Genomic DNA, 20,525 nt, shown 5'->3' with positions numbered 1-20,525 from the left:
GGGGAAATAAACTATAATAGTAAGAGACAATTAAAAGACTTAGAGAGTAGTTTCATGGATTTTTCTAGATTTTTGCAAGAGATTCTGGAGCTCATCTTTGGACAAGGACTTGTAACCCACCTATACTGGTCATTTTTTCACCTTGGGCTTGTACAAGGTGAAAACATGTTTTCTGAAGCACAGCGTGAATTCTTCTAAACACTTGCTTTCTCTTTTTCCAGATGGTCATTTGTACTGAAAAAAAAAAAAAAAGGAATTGCCTTTACACATAGCTATAGCCACTGTATTACAGCAGGTGAAATCCATGAAGTTTTACTGTAACTGCTGAAATGGGAAGGGTGCTAGGACTTCTTGATAAACTTGGAACAAGTGCTACAGACCTACCATTTGACAATCATGAAAAGTTTTGAAAGTAAACAAATGAAAGTACTGAAATTTGTTGAAATTGCTATTACTGAGTTGTAATAGCAATGCAGCATAGGAAAGGCTGTTTCAGAGGATATATATAATATAGACATTGAGCTTACAGAGCTAACAATAATAGCAGAACCTTTAATACAGCAGAAAATATAGTTTAGACTCATAGAGCCATCGAAGGACAAAACAGTTTGGGTTGAGAAGGACCTTTAAAGATTATCTAGTCCAACACCTCTGCAATGATCAGGGGTTATCTTCAGCTGTCTCAGGCTGCCCAGAGCCCCGTCCAACCTGACCTTCAGTGTTTCCAGCAATGGGGCATCTACCACCACTTTGGTATGTGCTTCATACAGATGCAGGCACGAACATTTTATATGTAGCAAACATTGTAATAAAGATCATTTTGTTGATGATGATCAAAAATGGAGTGCCTTCATTAGCATATTTTAAAATTGATAAATCCTGGTGATAGCCTAGGTGATAGCCACAGGCCTAGGATCAGAGAAAAAGTCAGACAGTCCTTTTCTTCTGAGTTGTGTTTGTGTGTTTCTGGAACAGAAAACGCATTCCCTCTTTTAGTCTAGTTCCAAAATTGCTCCAAGAACTTCAGTTTTCATGCTAGTATTATTTTTAAGTTGTATTTTGGAAAGGAAAGCCTGAGAGAATGTTCCAGCACTGAAGTTTGTTACTTAAGATTAAATAATTAAATGAGTATACTTAGTATAGAAATGTTAAGGTTATATGTTTGAAAACTAGGAGGCAAATCAAACCTCCTTAAGCCTGCTTTAATATTATTAATGGAAGTTGATATACAGAAAAATAACATAAGTATGATCTTTAAGCTCCTCTTGTAATTCAGGGTCCTGATTCATGAGCATAGAACACATGACAGTGGCAAAACTAGAGAGTCTACTTAACTAGGTCAGGGAATTGCTTAACTAGGAGTCAGGGAATGGCTTTTTTGTGTTTTAATCTTTTTTTCCTGCAATGCTGCACAGACTAATTATTTAGATACATTATGATGCCAATTTGAGCAAAGAATGCATTAAAATAAAATAAGTTTCTGGAATATGATTTCATTATGATTTTTCTGAAGATTTTGTTTACATGGTCTACAACACTCCTTAACCAACACTTCCAGGTGGGCTAGGAAAATATGACTTAAGGAAAGGGTTGCATAGAAATTTTGCATTTTTGTTTCCACAAATATTGAGAATTAATTTATTCATTAATTTGATAAACATACTTCCTTGGAACTTTGCAGTCTTTCTACCCTACCTTCATTTCCTGAGTGTGTGTACCATTGGGTGTGTAAATATATGTGTGCAGATTAGGCACATATAGATAAAATCTGCATAAATGACTGATATGTTTTCACAGCTAGAAACTGTAATGTGGAAGGATCTTAATCGTGCCTTTAACCATTTACTTGTTTTTCAGTGGAAAACAGAGTTTGGAAAAACATCAGTTGCTCTGCCTGTTTTAATTCCATTGGAGTTTTTTGAGGCTGCTTGTTTGTTTGGGAGTTTTTTGGGTTTGAGTTTTTTAATGCAAGTAATTATCATTAGAACAATTTAGCATTGTATTTTTTTTCCTTTGGAGTGTGGTACAGTATGTTTATTCTTTAACTACAAGTCAAATCTTTGAACAGATCTGGTTTTCATTTAGAAAGAAAAAAAAATCTTGTGTGCTTCCCCTCCCATTTCCCTCATCCCAGATTCCTAAGTCTGGATGAGCAATATGAGTAACAGGATCAAATTAAAGTCATCCCCTGAGAGAAATTATCTTAAAAACTGAAAATTAAAAAATGCCAGAAATACAAAAGAAAACTCTCCAGCATACATGCCTAACACAAAAATGTGGTTCTATTTCTATTAGTACTGTGTGCTGATATCAATGTTGGGTATTAATGATATATTAATAAAAAATCTAGTCCAATAGTACCACAAATACAGATGAGAGAAAGGTGGAAGTAATTCCTTTGATTTTCCCAGGTCTTTCAGGCTACTTTGAGAGACTTCTAATTACTCCAATATACAATTCTAAACATTTTAAAGTTCTCACCACTCCTGATGAATAGGGTTTTCCTTTATTATTTCCAGTGTACAAATAATTCACTGCTTATCCTAGCTGGTTGCTAAGCATCCTTCCCTAGGAAGGCAGACACCAAGAAAAAACAAGTGAGTTCTCATAGCTTTGTCCAGGATTGGAATCGAAATATTTTATTAATTTATTAATGACATGTAATTAATCCACAGTGAACTTTAGACTCGGGATCAATATTGGTAATGTAACTGATAAATCATGTTACCAGACCCTTGGAGAGAATTAATAAACAGCTACATATCTCCCAGCCCCCAAAAGCACCTCCTCCCCACATCCCCTGCACGTCCCACGTCTCAGGCAGCTCCTCACTGTCCCTGGGCAGTGCCAAACGCTCCCTGCCCTGCTGTGCACCCCTGCAGGCGTCCTCTTTCCAGCCAAGGGCTGCTGCCTCACCTGGCAACTCTTCATGCTGCTTCTATACCACTTTTCCAGGCTGGATCCTTCTGTATTTCTATTTCTTTTACTGTATTCAACAGAATTTCTCTTCTTCTGGTTAATTCTCTGGATAGCCTGGCTGATAGTGGCTATCCTTTTGTCACATGGTTACAACAAGAAGGACATTGAGGCACTGAAGCACGTCAGGAGAGGGGCAATGAAGCTGGCAGAGGGTCTGGAACACAAATCTCCTGAGGAGCAGCTGAGAGAACTGGGATTGGGATTCTTTAGCCTGGAGAAACTGAGGCTCAGGGAGATCTTATCGTTCTCTATAACTGCCTGAAAGGTTGTAGAGAGGTGGCAGTTGGTCTTTTCTCCCAAGTAACAAGTGACAGGACAATGGCGAAATGCTCTCAAATTGCACCACTGGAGGCTTAATTTGGATATTAGGAAAAAATTCTTTACTGAAAGGGCTGTCAAACATCAGGAACAGGTTACCCAGGGAAGTGGTAGAGTTATCATGCCTGGAAGTATTTAAAAGCATAAAGATGTGGTGCTTAGGGATATGGTTTAGTGGTGGATTTGGCAGCATGGACTCAATGGTCTGAGAGGTCTTCTCTCAGGTACATTAGGAGCAAATCCCCTCGCTTGTTCTGTGCACATCCCACAGAGTCACAGTCCTGCCTTAAGAGCTGGGCTACCTAGATCACCCCATGTGTGGATCATGTTACAGCTGCAAATGGTAAAAACATTCCTCTGAGAGAAATCTTAGAATTTATTTCATACAGACATAATTTTTGTTTGTTCAACTTGCGTCATTCTGGTAATTTTACCATGTAAAACCATACTATGAGATTAAAGTAATTCACCTGGGTGAAGACAAGGTGGGGAGGTGGTTAAAAGAGACACAGGATGAAACTTAGAGGGATAGCAGTAGAAAAATTCAGGTATATTAACACTTTACTGCTTAAATATGATGTGGTTGTCCTTGAATTCTGAGAAGTCAAAGAGGTATGTGTCATTCCTGTAGGAAAACTGGCCTGGCCTGGATTAGATATTTTAAACATTTTGGTTGAGACAAGATGGCTTGTCCTGTGTAAGTGATTATTTCTGCCCAAAAAATTTGAAAGGAACTTGATTGTCGTAGACTTACACAACAGTTTAAGACTTCTGAAGTTAGACATGTAAACATGCAGCCTTTACTGCCTATGACTAGACATCAAAGCAGAAATTACTTGAAAAGTCTGCATCAAAGCATGGTTTCCTGTTGAATTCCACAAAATATTTCCAGCAGAATACACAGTGGAAACCTATCTCTTTATAGATCATGAGCCAATGAAATAATAATAAAAATGAGCTTTCAACTGAAACAAAGTTCCTCCACACCTTGTTCTAGTTGTGCTGGATCTTTAAAGACTCTCTATACCCCTAAAGCAAAATGAGCACTGATTTCAAGAGGGAGAGAGAGACTGAGTATTTGTTTCACAGATGATCCGAAAGAGTTTTGCTATAGGAACAGATTCTTCTCTAGAGTAAATTGGCCTCCACCTCTATGCTTGTTATTCTGTACCATTGGTCAACAAAACCTGTTCATAAAAATCTCTAATAGTGGGTAATCCAGACCCTTCCAGAGATTACTTTTTCCAATATTTAGGTTCGTCATATTTAATGTTTGCCATTTAATTTTTTTGTAATGTCTAATATAAATCACTTTAGCTAGTCTTATTCCCAAGTAAGATACAGAGAGCAGATTTTCAAAGCCTTCTTTTGTGTGCAGCAATAATTTGCATATTTGATGACTGTTGCTACATTTTCCTTCTGCATACCCTTCTTAAGGCTGTTTTTTCCTGTCTATCCTTATCATCATGATTTTCAGACTGTTGATCTTACCTGTTATTTATCACTGGATTTCTCCAGCTGGCCCATAGCTTTATTGAAACACTTTTCCCGAAACAAATGTTGATTTTAGTTAGAAGTGTTGCCTACATGCTTTTTAAGCAGTCTTTCAACTGCTTCTGATGAGGAACAGTTGAACCACATTTACAAGAAAAGACATGGAACTGGTTTTTTGTTTAGTTGGTTGTTATTTTTCTTACAAAAATTCTCATAATATAAAGACTGTAGTGTCAGAAATTATTAAGACTGATGTTACATATTGGATAAAAAAGCACATCAGCTCTTCTCATTACCATGTCTGCATTGCTCTAAAATTTTAAGGACCTCTATACCGCAATTTTTTTTTCAAAGGCTTCTGCTCATTGTAGTATCATCTGATGGCAACAGAAACCTACTTGTTAATTCATTTAATGAGGAAAAGAACACAGAAAATAATTCTCATTTACTTTCAATGCCCAGTCTGGCATTGTAGTCACTGGGATCAGGCCCTTGGTCAATGCCTGTAGCCATTGCCTCCACAGCTGGAGCACAAGAAAAGTGTGTGAGGCCATGGAGGAGTTGTAATATCACTGTTCCCTTAAAATTCCCTGGATATTCTCCATCAGACTGACTCCAGCAGTCAAATGGCATCTGCAGAAGGACCAAATCCCGAATTTTCCCAGGAGAAATCTGCCCCACCCACCCCTCCCACAGCTTCTTGTTGCGCTCTTGCTCTAAAAGTCAGAACCTGAGACTGCCTAGATGAAAAGAAAATCCCAGAATAACTGTGGGCTGAAGGATGATCCCAAAGCACACAGCCAGTGAGGTTCTGTGCTCCAGGGGAGGGTGGAAAAGCACCTGAAAGTGGCACAAACCCTTCCAGAGCACCTGGAAGTGGAGCAAGCCCTGCCACAATACGTGGGAGTGGAACAAACCTTACCAGGTGTGGGGCCAGAGACTTCAGTGTGGCACCAGCCCCTGACAGTCACAACTGCAAAAAAACCGAACCAAAATCATCACCTAGACAGAGGAAAAACCAGCCCAAAATGGGGAATGGAGTCTCCTGTAAGCCAGAGGCTGGAAGCAGTCAGCATGGAAGAAAAAGATGATGAAGGGATGATTCCCCCCAGGATCAAGCCCAGGTAGCTCTTGAGGAGGGGTCTCCCTCTGTCCTCTCTAAATCTGGCACCATGGAACCTTCCAGAAAAACAGGAACTCAGCCTGGGAGAACATTTCTGGATTCCTCCTGTGAAACTGCCTCAGACGAGTTGGAGAAAAGCATCAGCAGTGAGAGTGAGAGCCTGGCAAAGCAGCTGGATGGAAGGAGAGAGGCAGAGGGTGGAAAACACACAGATGGGTCAGGTGTGGCCTCAGGCACAGAAGGAAATGCAGGAACCACCCTGGATCCTCACCTGGGCCTACTGGTGCCTTCCCTTAGCCTCAGGAGGAGAAAAACCAGGATCCCTCACACCTGGCTGGGAATAAAGCCCCTGACTCAGAGGAAGATGAAGGGCTGGAACCCTCTGGGATTTCTTCCAGGATCTTTTCCTCAGAAAGCCTCCCTCTACTCTCACCTCTGGCAGATGAAGAGGAGAAAAATTTCCCAAGCATTCTGTCCCATCAAGAACCCAAATTCTTCGAGGAAGGGATGTTGGTGTGGTACAAGCGGTGTCAGGATCTGTACTGGCCAGCAGTGGTGAAAGCAGTGAAGAGAAAGCACTGGAGGACCTGTGTGCTCTTCACAGAGGGCACCACAAATGAGAAGAAAAAAGTTTTCTCGGTGTCTCTGAAGAGCCTGAAGCACTTTGACTGTGAGGAGAAGCAGGAGCTCATTGAACGAGTCAAGGAGAACTATTCCAGGGAAATCGAGTGGTGCCTCCATCTGATTCTGGACTATTGGATACAAGTGGGCTACTGATATCTGCTACCTAGTGAGGAAAAAGTGATACCAGAATGTGGTGCAGATACCATTCCCAAATACAGGGGAGAAAGGGGCTGGACAGTCTTCCTCAGACACCTCCCCCCAGAAACTCCTGAGGAAGCTCCTCCCTGACAGGACCAGAACTGCCTGGGGGGAACAAGAAGCTGGTGGAGCTCATAGTGAAGACAAAAGGGGCTGAAGGGCATCTCCTGGGGATCTTGAAAACTGGGAAACAATCACCCTGGCTGAAGAAATTCCTGAATTCCAGCTGGTACGTGACCTGTGTGGAGACTTATTTGGAAGATGAGCATCAGCTGGACCTGGTGGTTGGGTACCTAAAGGATGTGTACAGGAAGATGGACCAAGAACCTGCACCAGATCCTGGGGAATGGCATCAGATTCATCTCAAATGTACCTGAGGCCATCATCTGTGCCACTGCTGTCATGGATGACATCGATTATGAGAAGGCAGAAGAGAAGTACATTAAAGGACCACCTGTGAGCAAAAGAGAGAGAGTTGTTTGATAACAAGTTCTGGGAAGCAAAAAGCTCTAGACAGAGCCCGAGCCTGTGGAGAGCTGAGGAGTGCCTGGGGCTGTCCTGGGGCCAGGTGTAAATAACCAGTGGTGATTGTATAAAACGTGGCATTATTTGTAAGGTCTGTGTGTATATTCCCAAATCCTCTGCTCCCAGCCCCAGCTGGCTCTCAACCCTTGGTGCTTCCCATGGCCTCACCATGTTCAGGATCTGCCAGATCCTCATCCATCAGTGCCCTCCTGGGGGGATGCCAGAGACCCCAGTGCTGTGCAGAGCTTCTGCTGCTCCACTGACTTCCACGTGGACTCTTTTAGCCAAACACCCGACTTGAAAAGGGATCTTGGTCTGCTTTGTGGCCAGTGGTGCCTGGTGGCCTCCTTGCTCCTGATAAAACCAGGGTGTTCCTGGCAGGGAAGGCTCCTGGGGCTTCTCCCTTCCTGCCTCATGGGTCTCCAAAGGTGGGAAATCAGATTGATGCCCAGAGCTGCCACCTGGATCACAAAGATTTGGATTCTTGTTTTGTTATGACAAGTAAAATTCCATGGAGAAGGAATCCAGGTTTGCTTAAACAAAAATATTCCCTTCAGATAAAGCTGTAAGATCCTGTCTGTCTCTGTCTCACATTATTGATCACTGGGAAACGAACCCACAAAAAAAAAGAGAAAAAAAAAAAATAAACCACCATGTGGCTGAATAAAACATATGTGGATATTATGCAAAGGCCCTTTTTTCATCCTTACCCTGGACTTTGCTAGCAGCAATTCAGCTAGCAACAAATGCCAGCTAACTTAATTTTATACAGTCTATGGTTTTTCACATTTGTGCATCTGTAAGTTTTCCAGCAGCTTCCTTGTGCCAATGAAGAAAAGAAAAATTTCCAGATATTCTTGCTGTTGCCATGTACGCTCACTGTACTTTTTTCCAACAACTCAGGTCAGAATTTAATATACCAGGACAAGTTAGATTCCAAATATCTATGATGACTTTTAAACCAAGGATTAATGTTATTTAAATGGCTGTTCTTAATGACCTTGGATTCTTATAACATTTATTATGCTAAATATAGAATTGCCTTGGGATATGATATTGCATATTTCAGAATCTATTTGCACAGATTGGAATGGAGCTTTGAATTGGTGATTATTGCATATATTATTGGGTAATAATATTTATTATTATAATATTTGAAATCTGATTTGACATGTGCCAATGGGAAACTTGTATTCTTGACAAACTTCCATACTTGTAGTTCCTACAATTACAGCAAAAAATCTAATGTAAAGGCTTATCTCTTTTCATTAGGTGAAACTGGAACAGAGCAAATAATAAAAATACAGCCATGCATGCCTGTTCTAAATTGTAAATAAAATTCTCTTCTTCTTCAGTCATAGCTTTCTGCATTCCCTTCACTGAGTATTATCATACAAGGGCTTACTAGCAGATTGTTCCCTCAGAGAGTTCATTTAAATGAAATATATTCATAGACATTTGTAAACACAATTATTTGAACCAAAACAGAAAAGTTGAGCTGATTCACTTCTGGAACAAAATACCTTATGTGCTTCATGGAATTCAATCAAAAGTAACCAATGACATTCAAAACTCCAATATTGATTATTTTCAATTATTTCTCCCTAAACAATCTAAAAATAAGAAGTCTGTGAGATTATTGTGTGAATAGCAATTCAACTAGCAAAAATTCTAAGAAAATTATAAAGGGTAAGTAATGCGCAAGATGGACATGGAGAAAGAATAATTTATATGGAAAGGTTATGAAATACAGAACTCAGAAAACACCATTTGAAATTAAGAATAGATTTCAGAGTTGGAAAAGAAATGGATGGAATTGATTTATGAAGCATGGAAGTATATAAATTTGTTTAGAATGTGGAATCAGTTACATTATTCAGGTCTAGTATGTTTATTACTTTAAACCATCATTCTCTGCTTCAGTGCGCAGAGTGACAACATATAAAAAAAAATATCCCCATTCTGTTGTTTCACTCAGGAAATCTGTATACTGGAAATATATTTCCAATCCTGGAGGAATAAAATATTTACTTGCAAATAAAGTACGTATAATGCCACTTTGAAGCAAAATTTGTTTATCAGGTAGAGGTATTAGATTTTCAATCTAGGTAACCTTTTTCTCTAGGACAGCAACTATCTGGCAACAATCAAGGTTTATTTTTCTGTAGTCACTGTTACATGTGAGATGTCTCTGTCAGATCTCTATAGACTCAGGATGCAGAATACAGAAACAGATCCCTTTTATTTCATTCTGCTTAATGGTGTAATTTATTTTAAAATAAAAGTGTTTAAAGCTCCAGGCATTCTGGGAAGTCATTGTGTCAGGTGTTGTTCATTAATCCCCATGGCAGATTAAAGTTGGTGGATGTTAGTAACTGATGGAGTGAACTGGCACTGTCTGTGTAAAGAACAAAATAGACTATAAAGAGTATTAAAGCCCAGGACTTTTGGTGTAACCTGTTAAAACAAGTAATAGCTAAGGATCTTTGCTATATTGAAATAGTCCTGAACTCACACTTTGTAATAAATAGAGGTATTTTAGTGTTTAACTTCTGACTTTCCTTCAAATGAAATGCATTTTAGTTTTTTACCCTTTCCCGTGCCCATGAATTACAAAGGCTTAAAATATAAGCTGACTTCAAGATGTAAATTGGAAGATACAGTGTTACACAAATCAGTGGGTATCTCATGTTTTGAGGTAAAATTATGAAGAGTGGTAAGGCCAGAACTGGAGAAGAAACTTAATATTCAGTGTCAGTGAAGGAGTTAATTCGGCAACTAGTTAACAGCTCTGCAGTTTACCAAGATCAGGATGGACATTCACACAGCTAAACTCAAGTCTGGATGTGAACCTGCTTTGCTAAACTTTCACATCAGTAGAAAAATGTGTTGTGTAAGTTGTGGTTCATACAGGCAAACTTGTATGGCTTTGTAAGGGGATTTACTTCATGTTGAAAGAGTAACAGTATTTGAGATGATGTCTCTCATACCCTCAGTTTCAAAGCACTTTTCTCTGAACACTTGCGTGTCTGCTTCTGAACAGACTTCAAAGATGTTGTCCAAGCTTTTATCCAGTCTATATCATCTCTGGTTTTCAGTCCAAACTGTCTGTTATAATCCACTAACTTAGAAGGAGCATAGGGATTAACTTCCTTTCCTCCCCCATGCTCTTTTTAGGAGATAACTTTAACTGATGATACCATTCTCCATCCTAGACCTTTTTCTGAGAGAGGAGAGGACAAGGAATAAAGATCAAGTAGGAGAAGGTTGCTGATTCCCCAGATTCAAATTTACAGAAACTTTTGAGGTTCTTTTAATATAGATATTAGTGTCTGACTTCTCTTAGAGGCACCAATCTCAAGACGGATAGTATCCTTCCCCATCCACTAAACTACTTACCGACCAAGGTACATGTAATGGAATTATTACACTAAAGGACAACAATTTTTATATAGCTGCTGTGGAAAAAAAGACTGGAGATTGCTACTGCAGTGCCAGTGTCACTAACAGACTGCATCATTATGTTATTTAGGAAATTAGGTGACACCGTGCAGCTGCATATGGTTTCAACTCTTAAACCCAATTACTGATTGGTAAAGGAATATAATCCCAGACATTACTCTTAATAGTATAAGAATTTTTCACTAAACTGAAATGTCCTAATACTGATAAATTATCCCATGTGAAACAGGCTTCATATTCTTCAAAACTTGGCTAATAATAAGTCAGACTTATTGGTTAAAGTGTTAGAAAAAGTTCCAAATTCCTCTGGATCTAATATTTGTAGTTCAGAATGTCTCAATTTATTAAAATTATTACATGTGAATCCCTTTTTTTTAATGTAGAAACACTAGAATATACAGATAGAGAAATTTCTATACTTCAAATATTTTTAATCATTCGCTAATATTATACTATAGTATTGAATAATTGCAATATAGATATATGCATATAAAACTTGTTATAACACAAAAATATAACACTACATCATTATAAGAGCAATGAGACTCAGAGAAAAAGAGTAGACAGCTATTGAACATACATCCTACACTAAGATACTAAACTGAATCTGAGATTATCCTTCCCTTAACAGCTTTTTAAAGGCAGTTATTTGTAAGATTACCCTTCAAAAGCCTTTTTTGTGGTTTCAAAACTTCATCAGGAGTTGTGGCAAAATGACTGAAGCTGAAGTAGTTATGGAACAACTACCACTGCTAGAAAAGAATCAATGAATCAAAGGAGCGACAGCCACAGCTCAAGGCAAGCCACAATTAGGATTCTTAAACAAGGATTTTAATAAAAAATTGTCTTAATTTGAGAACTTAAAAACCTTTAGTTGTTCAGGGAATGAATTCTTAGCATTTTCTGAAACTTGACCTGTGGGTTTTGTCAATTTATCTACATTACATTAAGCTAATTGTCCATCTCTATATTTTTAATGCCTACGATAACTTTCCTAAACAGGTTGGCGAACAGCCTGGAAGGGACAAGTTGTGTGGAGAGGGTGAGTGCGGTTCTCCTGTGGACAGAGAGCAGTGGAATGCCACCCAGCAAAGCTCCCTGAGGGACTGGAGGGACACACAAGAGAGGCTGCCCCCAGGCCTCTGCCAAGGCTGCTCAGGTGGCAGCGAGTGCAGCGGCATGGGTGACACTGCAGCAGTCCACCACCAGGATACCACGGCAAAGGACTGAAAGAGAGGACACTCAGAGGACACTCATTTGCACTCCAAACAAGATTTATTCCGTGAATAGGTCAGGAACGAGTGACAAAGAAAAGGGGTTTGGCAAGGGTTCTTAAAGGGAGCCATTCTAAGGGGTGGGAACATCACACAAACAATGGGGAAACACTTGGGGAGGAATATGGAACCTGAAAAAACCAATGGAGTTAACACTCCCCCCAGGGAAGGGGAGAAGCTTTAAGAACAAATCAACTGTTAGAACCAGGTTGATTGGCATAAAACATTCTGGAATAAAATGGGTGGCTCTGGATTGACAGACAGGAGTGGGGGGCAGCACAACTTGGATTGACAGGGCCATACAAGGAAAGGAGAGGAAGAGCAGGGAGATGGACACGCTGAGTGACAGCCAAGTGGCAGGAAAACTTAGGAGTCAGCAACTTAGGAGAAACCATCATGAGGAGATAGAATGGAGATACATGGACTGAACCATCATTCCTAACTAACATTGACTAACTTTTACAGTAAAACAGCAGCAAAACTTATAAAAACACACAGATGAGGTCACTTGGTTTGCCCAGCCTGGAGAAGAGGAGACTGAGGGGAAACCTCATTGTGGTCTTAAATGTCCTCACAAGAGAAAGCAGAGGACCAAGAACCAATCTTTTCGCTTCATTCCTAGTGACAGGACTCAAGGAAATGGCATGAGTTTATGTCAGGGGAGGCTGAGGTTAGATGCCATGACCAGGTTCTTTACCTGGCTGCCCAGGAAAGCAGTCACAGCACCAAGACTGACAGGGTTCAAAAAGAGTTGGGACCATGCCCTAAGACATATGGTGGGATTCTTAGGGAACCTTGTGCATGGCCAGGAATGAATGATCCTGATGGGTCCCATAATATTCTTTGATTCTATGATTCTACAAAGATTTTGTCAATAGACCAGTATATTGTAATCACTGAACTGAGAGTCTGGAATCAAAGACAAAAACATTTGAAATTGAAAAAGAAATTTTAAGGAATAGTAATTCCATTAAGATTCTCCTCTGTTGAATTTAAAATTAGAATGCAAATTAACTGAGACTGATATTGGGCCATAATGAACAGGACACTATTCACTGAAGGGTATTCACTATTAATTATTGAAGATGCAATACGACCAAAGAGCCAATGTTTGTTCTGAGTAAAGCAATATCTCAGCTGATCAGTAAACATTGAGAGCTGTCTCATATTTCTGTTGCTTAATGCAACATTTTATTCTGTGAGTTATATTTTGCTCACTACTGTGAGCAGAAAATGGTGTGTAGAACTGTCTTTATACCCAGAGTGGTCGTTCACACTGTTTGGTTTTCAGCCTCTCAAAATAGAGAAACTAGAAGATAGTTCTGCAAATAAATTCCAAGCTACAGTATGAAGTTATCAGTTTATAATTAGTTTTCTCAAGTAAATTAAAAAATATTTTCAAAGAAAAGACAACTAGATATATATGTTTGCTATATGAGCTCACTAGGCCTAAAAAAAAAAAATTGAAAAACACATTTTAAATGTGGACACAATGAAATTAATTTATACATAAACCTGCTATATTTAAATGTCTGCACCATGAGAAGCAGTTTTCTTTATCTGTCCCGTGTTGTATCTGTGTATTTGAGCAAGGCTAACTAATTTTTCTCTTTGTTTATTTTTTTGCAAATGTACTTTGCTGAAGTTGCATAACATCTGAACTTGCATAACACCACACAAAATCAATGCTTTCCAAAACTGGAGACATCTTGTTTCTCTGAAGCATTATTAGAACACTATAGGTAATTCTGTTGGGAATCTGCCACTCTGTGACTAAAAATGTTCTTAGACGTTTTCATTTTTCTTGGAAGCATTTATAATTCCATTCTTCAATCAAAACTGAATGCCTTCAGTATCTTAAATATTATCTATCTTAAAAGGTGTATTTTTCAACTAAATTATAGCAAATCTTAAGGTAACTTAAAATTTCTGAGTATGCTAATAGATTGCATAGAGTGTTACTGATTTACAAATCTAAGTATTAAGTTTTTCTCTTGTAAAGTTTTCTTTTTTATTAGTAATGGGTAGTAATTTATAGTTAACACAACAGTACTAACTCTTTTAATTGAAGGTAGATAATAGTTTCATGGATCACATTTTAAAATAATTGTTCCAGCACCTTCTGGCTTTTGTCTGATAGATTCTTGCCTCAGAAGCAGGGTAAAGAAGAGAGACATTTCACAATTTTGTGTAATGATGACCACTTTAGAGAGAGTATTAAGAAATTATAGTATCCCCAAATATTTGGGCTTACAGATTTTGGTCCTAAATTTTGCGTTTTTCTATGATGGATGAATAGGTGTAACAGTTTTGCTCATCCCCATCTCTGCATGCAGGTCTTGGAGAAGCCTGACGAGAGCTTTCTTGCTCTGTTTCCTGAGCGCAGTAATTGTGTTTGTCCTAACTTTAAAAAAGATTAAAGAAATGTATCTGGTTTTCTGATCACAACATAAATTTTGAAATGTGGTATGAGTCTTCTATAGAGCTGCAGAAGGTGAAAAAACATTCAGAGTATGTGCATCACAATTTTCTGAAGCTTGATCTCCTAATTGTTTGGATATAACATTCTTCTTTGCTGCTTTTACTGACAGTATGAAAAGAATGGAGAACACTAACAAGGACTTTCTGGACTTCCAAAAAGATAAATCATGCTGAATGAATCACTGTCAGAACACAATTTGACTCTCCATTTTCTTTTTGACTGCTTCCTTTTTCCTTTTTAAACTGATATTAATGATTACTCATATGAGTCTTTCTCTCAGTTTTTTATCTCACTCCTAGCTAGACATAAGCGTCACCAGGTTAAAACCATAACATTTGAAGACCCTAGATGAGTCTTGGTTGTTTGTTTTGAAAATGTTATTCATTTCAACATGTATCTCTTAGTCTTTAAACTTTGGACACAGATATTTTTGTTGTGACCAACAGGGGCAAAATGCTGTTTGATCAGCAGCTTGCTTTCCCTGGAAATCCCTTCAAAACTAACTAATCAGGCATCTATTCTTGCCCCCTTTTCTCTGTTTCCACTCTTTCTATGAGTATTTCTATTAATAAAAATAGCAACAGTAATTATAACAATGTGAAGCAAACAAAAAACCACAACCTAGCAGGCATTTATTTCTGGCAGGCACTAATTTGCCAAGGACATCTAAGCAATCAGAGAGTATTTCAAGGCAACTTCAGAAAATATCTGCTTTACCAACACTTAGAACTGTCAATCTGCTGATGTGAGATTCTGTGGTTTGACTGTGAATTGACTTTACAGCTTAATTTCTGGGAAAAATCAAGGAAGCCAAGTAACTGACAGTAATCACAAATTACTCACTGTCTCAGATTTTCCCCTTGTTCACATCAGTTCACAACAATATATACCTGCCTCACTGAAGATTCTCCTGTCTGATATTGTTACTGAGGGGATCATCCCACTATCTTTAGCAGTACAAGGTTAGAGTGACATTTACATTGTCTCTAACACCCAGCTACAAAATTCTTGTAATTTTTTTTAGTAAGTTCATATTGTGTCCTGTATTTTTATTTAAAATTAATAATCTTATTGTGCATTGAGAGGTAGAGACAGATACAAAAAAAAGAATTTGAGAATGGGGAAAACTTCTAGATCTTCATACTCAGCCAGGAAAGGCATTATTAATCATAATAGTACTGAGCATAGTTCCAGAAGATTCTGTAATGAAGAAAAGAGATCCTTCTTACTCTTCTACACCAACTCATCCATCCCCCTCATCCCCCCAAAAAGCAATTAATCCAATGTGAAAGTCATGGAAGAGGCAAGAAACCTTTTTCTACAGAGCAGAGAGATTAAGTATGTGTTAATTTATTAAGAGGTATTAGTTTAATTAGTATTAATTTATTAAGAGGTGTATGTATTAATTTATTAGAGGTTTATCCAGGGGACAGAGACATAATATATAAGTAACGAGTTACCATGAGTGGACATGTGATGTTTCACCTCCAGAAAATCAAAGGATAGATGATGCTGCATGCAACTGTAGTAAGCCTCCATCATTCCCCTTCCCCAGCATGTAAATATATCTTATACACACAGCAGAAAGAGTAATTGCAGATCTCAGAGGATGAGCTGGGAATTATAAAACATAAGGCACAGGATGTTATCACAGGGGTACCTCAAATCATATTGAAGAGGTCAAAGTAAAATATTTAATTTCTAAGGAATAACGATGCTAAGCTGTCTGAGAGAACAGTTCATGTGAGGGGACATGTCAAAGCTTCTCCCCACCAGACATCATCTTCCACAGCCTATATCTGCACCAAATCAGCCAAGTGTGCTGCAGACATTCACTGTGGGCTGTAGACAGCTAATTGAAACTTTCTGCCATGTGATTTGTATCTGAATACTAGCTGTGATTATGGATTTTTTTTTCAATAGGCTCTACCTATATGCATTCTTTCCTCTTGAGTGAGGTTATCTAGATTTAGTGGCCTGTTTTTCCTATAACCACATTTTTTTCTCTTCCTTTAATATAATTAACATTATTCTTGGCTTCACTTTTTAACTCATAACATACTGTTATATATCCCTCAAAGAATGCTAAAACGTGCCAAATACATAAACAAGGAATATGGACTAAATTATATTTTCATTTTTGTCGACTTAATTTAGTCTCCTATAATCCTTCTATCAATAAGTCCCACAGTATTTCTTTTTTACCCATTCTAATAACATTTAAACCATAACCTTGATTGACCTTTAAGGGTGAGTAGCTTAGGAAGAGGGAGAAATGCCAAAATACTGTAGTGCAGGATGCAAGTCCTGAAAAATAGATTTCAAGCTTTATCTTTTCAGATCATGCTTTGCCCAAATTATATGGGACCTAAAAGATTGAACTCCATCTTTATTTACAATTGCTTGAATCAATTCTGAGGGTAATAGTACTAAATAATAATTTTTTTGTGTCTTTCATCATATTTCATGCACAGACAGTGTTTGAATTGCCCTACTGGATCTATGGTTTCATGGATGAAACTTTATTAATAATTTCACTGTATTCACCCAAACTTATTTTCACCAGTTTAATAAGTATTTTCTGCCCTCATATCCCTCCCTGAGGCACACTACTAATGATTTTCCTGAATCCAGACTTAATGCCACTTATCACAACCCTTTAAACCCAGGAGTTTACCCAGTTTTAAATCCATGTCACTGTCTGCTTATCTGGTGTATATGTAGTCGGCTTGTATATGATGACAGGACAATGCTGAAAAATTTACAAAAGCCAATATAGCCAGCATTCACTGGTGTCCCTGGCTAACCAGAAGGCCAATCACCTCATTGTTGAAGGCTCTCAGGCCCATAAAGAATGATATTTTTCTCCATAAATCCATGCTATTTCCTTTGTTGGCTGCTTCCTGCAACAAGGAAGAATGGGAAACCAAAGAAAAGTGACCTTGGCAGAGTACATGGGAGGTAATTTACCTTCTTGGGCACTTTTTGTTTTGACTCATGGATTATTTTAAAATGTAAAAGAAATCTGTTGATCTCTTTTTGCCATAAACCAAGGGTAATTTCTGTCAGATATTTTGAAATTATCTGTAATAGTAATAGATAGTGAGCGATTTTCTGCAGAGAACATGCAATTAGTCCTTTTTATCTCTATTTTAATTATGTGATTTATGCAGACAACTCATGAATACTTCTACACCATCCAGACAGACAGCATAAAGTATTCCCATGGCAACATGAGATGGGTCTGCTTCTTGTTATCCTTGTTTCCCAAACCACACCGGCTGGCTTTCTCTTAGAAGAACCTTTTGTGAATTAGGAGTGATCTGCTGCAGATATGGCCCTTGGACTGTTCACAGTTCAGTTTGTGAAGTTTCTCCAGTTGTCTGTAAGATTCCATGTGCTATCTATTATCCTTCCGGAAAACCTTAATTCCTACAGAAAACAATAACATAAAATAATAATTTAAATTAAGAGCAGGCTACCATGCTTTTGGAATTAAAAAGACACTGATACTAGAAAATGAACGAGGGTAAACAGCTGCTGAAGCCCAGCTCCTTTAAAGTAGTCCTTGGTAAAACATTCAATTGTCATACTGTGCTACTTGGATGAGGTTCAATAAAGGTGCGCTCTGAAAAAAAATATTTAGTAAGAGATTGCCTCCTCAAAACTATTCAAAGCTGAGACCATGAAATTTAGCACTTGGTGCCAGTGACTTCAACATAAATGTGAGGAGCTGTAGGCCAAAGCTCTCAGTTTTGTGAAATAAAACTGATATCTCATGCTTAAATAAAATAAAACAGTAAATTAAAACCAAATTAACACACAACACACCATAACCAAACTGATTAATCAAAAATCAATGTAGAAATGAATATTTTAACCTAGTTCCTGGAAGTTTGAAGAAGTTTTCAAGAATGAAAAGAATTTTAGGAATATTAGGGATTCTTACTTAATTGCTTTAGAGAATACTTAACTCTAAGAAAATTGAAAATTCAAACCAAGGTTATAAGGACATTGATTCCGTTTTGACCCATTCTCCTAGTGGCCTGTTTTTCCTATAACCACATTTTTTTCTCTTTTCCTATAACCTCATTTTTTTCTCTTTCTCTTAAACATGGCTGCGTTTAAAAGCCTATCTTGAGTGGCAAAATATCTGGGTAATACTGAGTCTCAAGAAAGACCTCATTATGATCTTCATCATCCTCACCATGGGAAGTGGAGAGGTAGGTATCAGCCTGTTCACTCTCATGACCAGTGATAGGAATCAAGGAAATGGCATGAAGTTGGGTCGGAATAGGTTTAGATTGGATACCAGGAATAGGTTCATCGCCCAGAGGGTGGCTGGGCAGTGGAACCAGGTCCCCAGGGCAAGTGGTCACAGCACTGAGCCTGACAGAGTTCAAGTAGCATTTGGACAAGGCTCACAGCCCATGGTGTGATTCTTGGGGTGTCTTGCATAGGACCAGGAGCTGGACTCGATGATTGTGATGGGTCCCTTCCAGCTGAGCATATTCTATAATTCAGATTCTTTGGTATATGAAGAAGAGATTGACTGTTCTGTTACGTAAAGCACCGAGATCCATACAAAGAGCTGCTGTCAAAAAACCCTTGAGGATTATTGCTTTCAAGTAATGTAATCAGAATTCTGTATTATGTCTAGTGTTCCTATGTTTCTGGGCAGACAATCAACAGATGATATGTGGGAGCACGTGCCATGCAGCACTTGAATAATTAATGCATCTGGAACTGATGACCTCTACTGGGCATGGTCAAGTGAGCTGTATGGTCACATGAAGGCAAACTATGCATGCACAGTGGTCGTTTGACTGGAAATTCAGGAAAAAAAAAAAAAAGACCAAAAAAGACTTACTTCCTTTTTCAAGCCTGAAGAAAATTGCAGTTAGGCAAAGGAAACAAAGATATATGGCCACCATGGTTTTCTTGTCCTTGAAAATATGGTCACAACTTTTCTTTCTGTATCAGAGACAGGAGATATTAATCACTGATGGAGTGGGATCTGTTTTAGGAGAAATGAGGTTACAGTTCAAAGGGTTTGTGCCACTTTGATAGCAGATGTGTTTAGGAATACAGCCTCAGTCATTTGCTGGAAGATGTTTCCTCACTGTTCTCATTTCCTTTGTTCCTGTTTTGAGCTCATCTCCATTCATCTTTTGGAGACTTTAAATTGCTGTGATGATGCTGAAATCAGTTACTAGAGGGTTAAACTTTGAAAAGTTAATGTGTCTGGCTAGTTTTGGCATGAATATACAATGAATGAGTTAAAATGTACAAAGTTTCAGCAGCTGCCCTTAGTGCTCAGTGTAGCTTCTCCCAAGCTTATTTTCTCTTCATAGGAGGTGTCATTAAAATAGTATGAAGTGCAGCAGAGAATGCAGGAATTCTTCTTTCTCTTTCTTTGCAGAACACAGATTTGACCAAACACAGCCCTGAGTAACTTAATCCGATCAGACTTTCTCTGTAGAAGGGTTTGGACTAGATGATTTCAAGCTTGCTTCCAGCCTGGATTACTCCACAGTTCTGTGATCTACAAAATGCACTGAGTGAGGAAGTGTAATGAAATTGAAAGTTATCCCTGCTTTGGGAAAATCAGCAAATGGTGATCATATGAGCGCAATCATCCTAAGATTTTCTATGTTTCCAAAGAAAACAGTATTTTTTTCAGAAGGAAATGTATGGAAAATTTGCACTCTAAAGTTCAAGTGACAAAATACATTTTTAACAGGAGAATTAGTAAATATCAGGAAACCATAAGTTGGGGAATTGTAAATTGCAGGCAAAATTCAGTCCAGACAACTATGCGAAATGAAATTGTGTATAAAGTTTTCCAGAAACCAGGGGAGTGTAATTTTTTCATAGTTATAAACTTTGCAATGTTTTTTACTCCGAGCTTTCTTACTACCTCCAGTAATGTCATCTATAGTTAAAGCAATTACTGACAGTGAGTGAATATTTTGTAATCTGGTCTTCAAATGCACATTTGCTAGATGTATAAATATTTTTACCAAGTAAAGGAAAAGAGGGAAAT

General features: G+C 38.2%; 1 pseudogene; it reads left to right on the top strand.

Moving 5' to 3' along the window:
* The first annotated feature begins 656 nt into the window (after positions 1-656).
* LOC128938729 (PWWP domain-containing DNA repair factor 3A-like) lies at positions 657-11,953 on the top strand (annotated as a pseudogene).
* The last annotated feature ends 8,572 nt before the right edge of the window (positions 11,954-20,525 follow it).

The sequence above is a fragment of the Melozone crissalis genome, unplaced genomic scaffold, assembly GCF_028551555.1.
Source record: "Melozone crissalis strain CALT ecotype California unplaced genomic scaffold, PUWL_Pcris_2 ptg000027l_1, whole genome shotgun sequence".
Taxonomy (NCBI): Eukaryota; Metazoa; Chordata; class Aves; order Passeriformes; family Passerellidae; genus Melozone; species Melozone crissalis.
The sequence above is the reverse complement of the archived record's forward strand: the minus strand, read 5'-3'. Positions and strand labels throughout refer to the sequence as shown.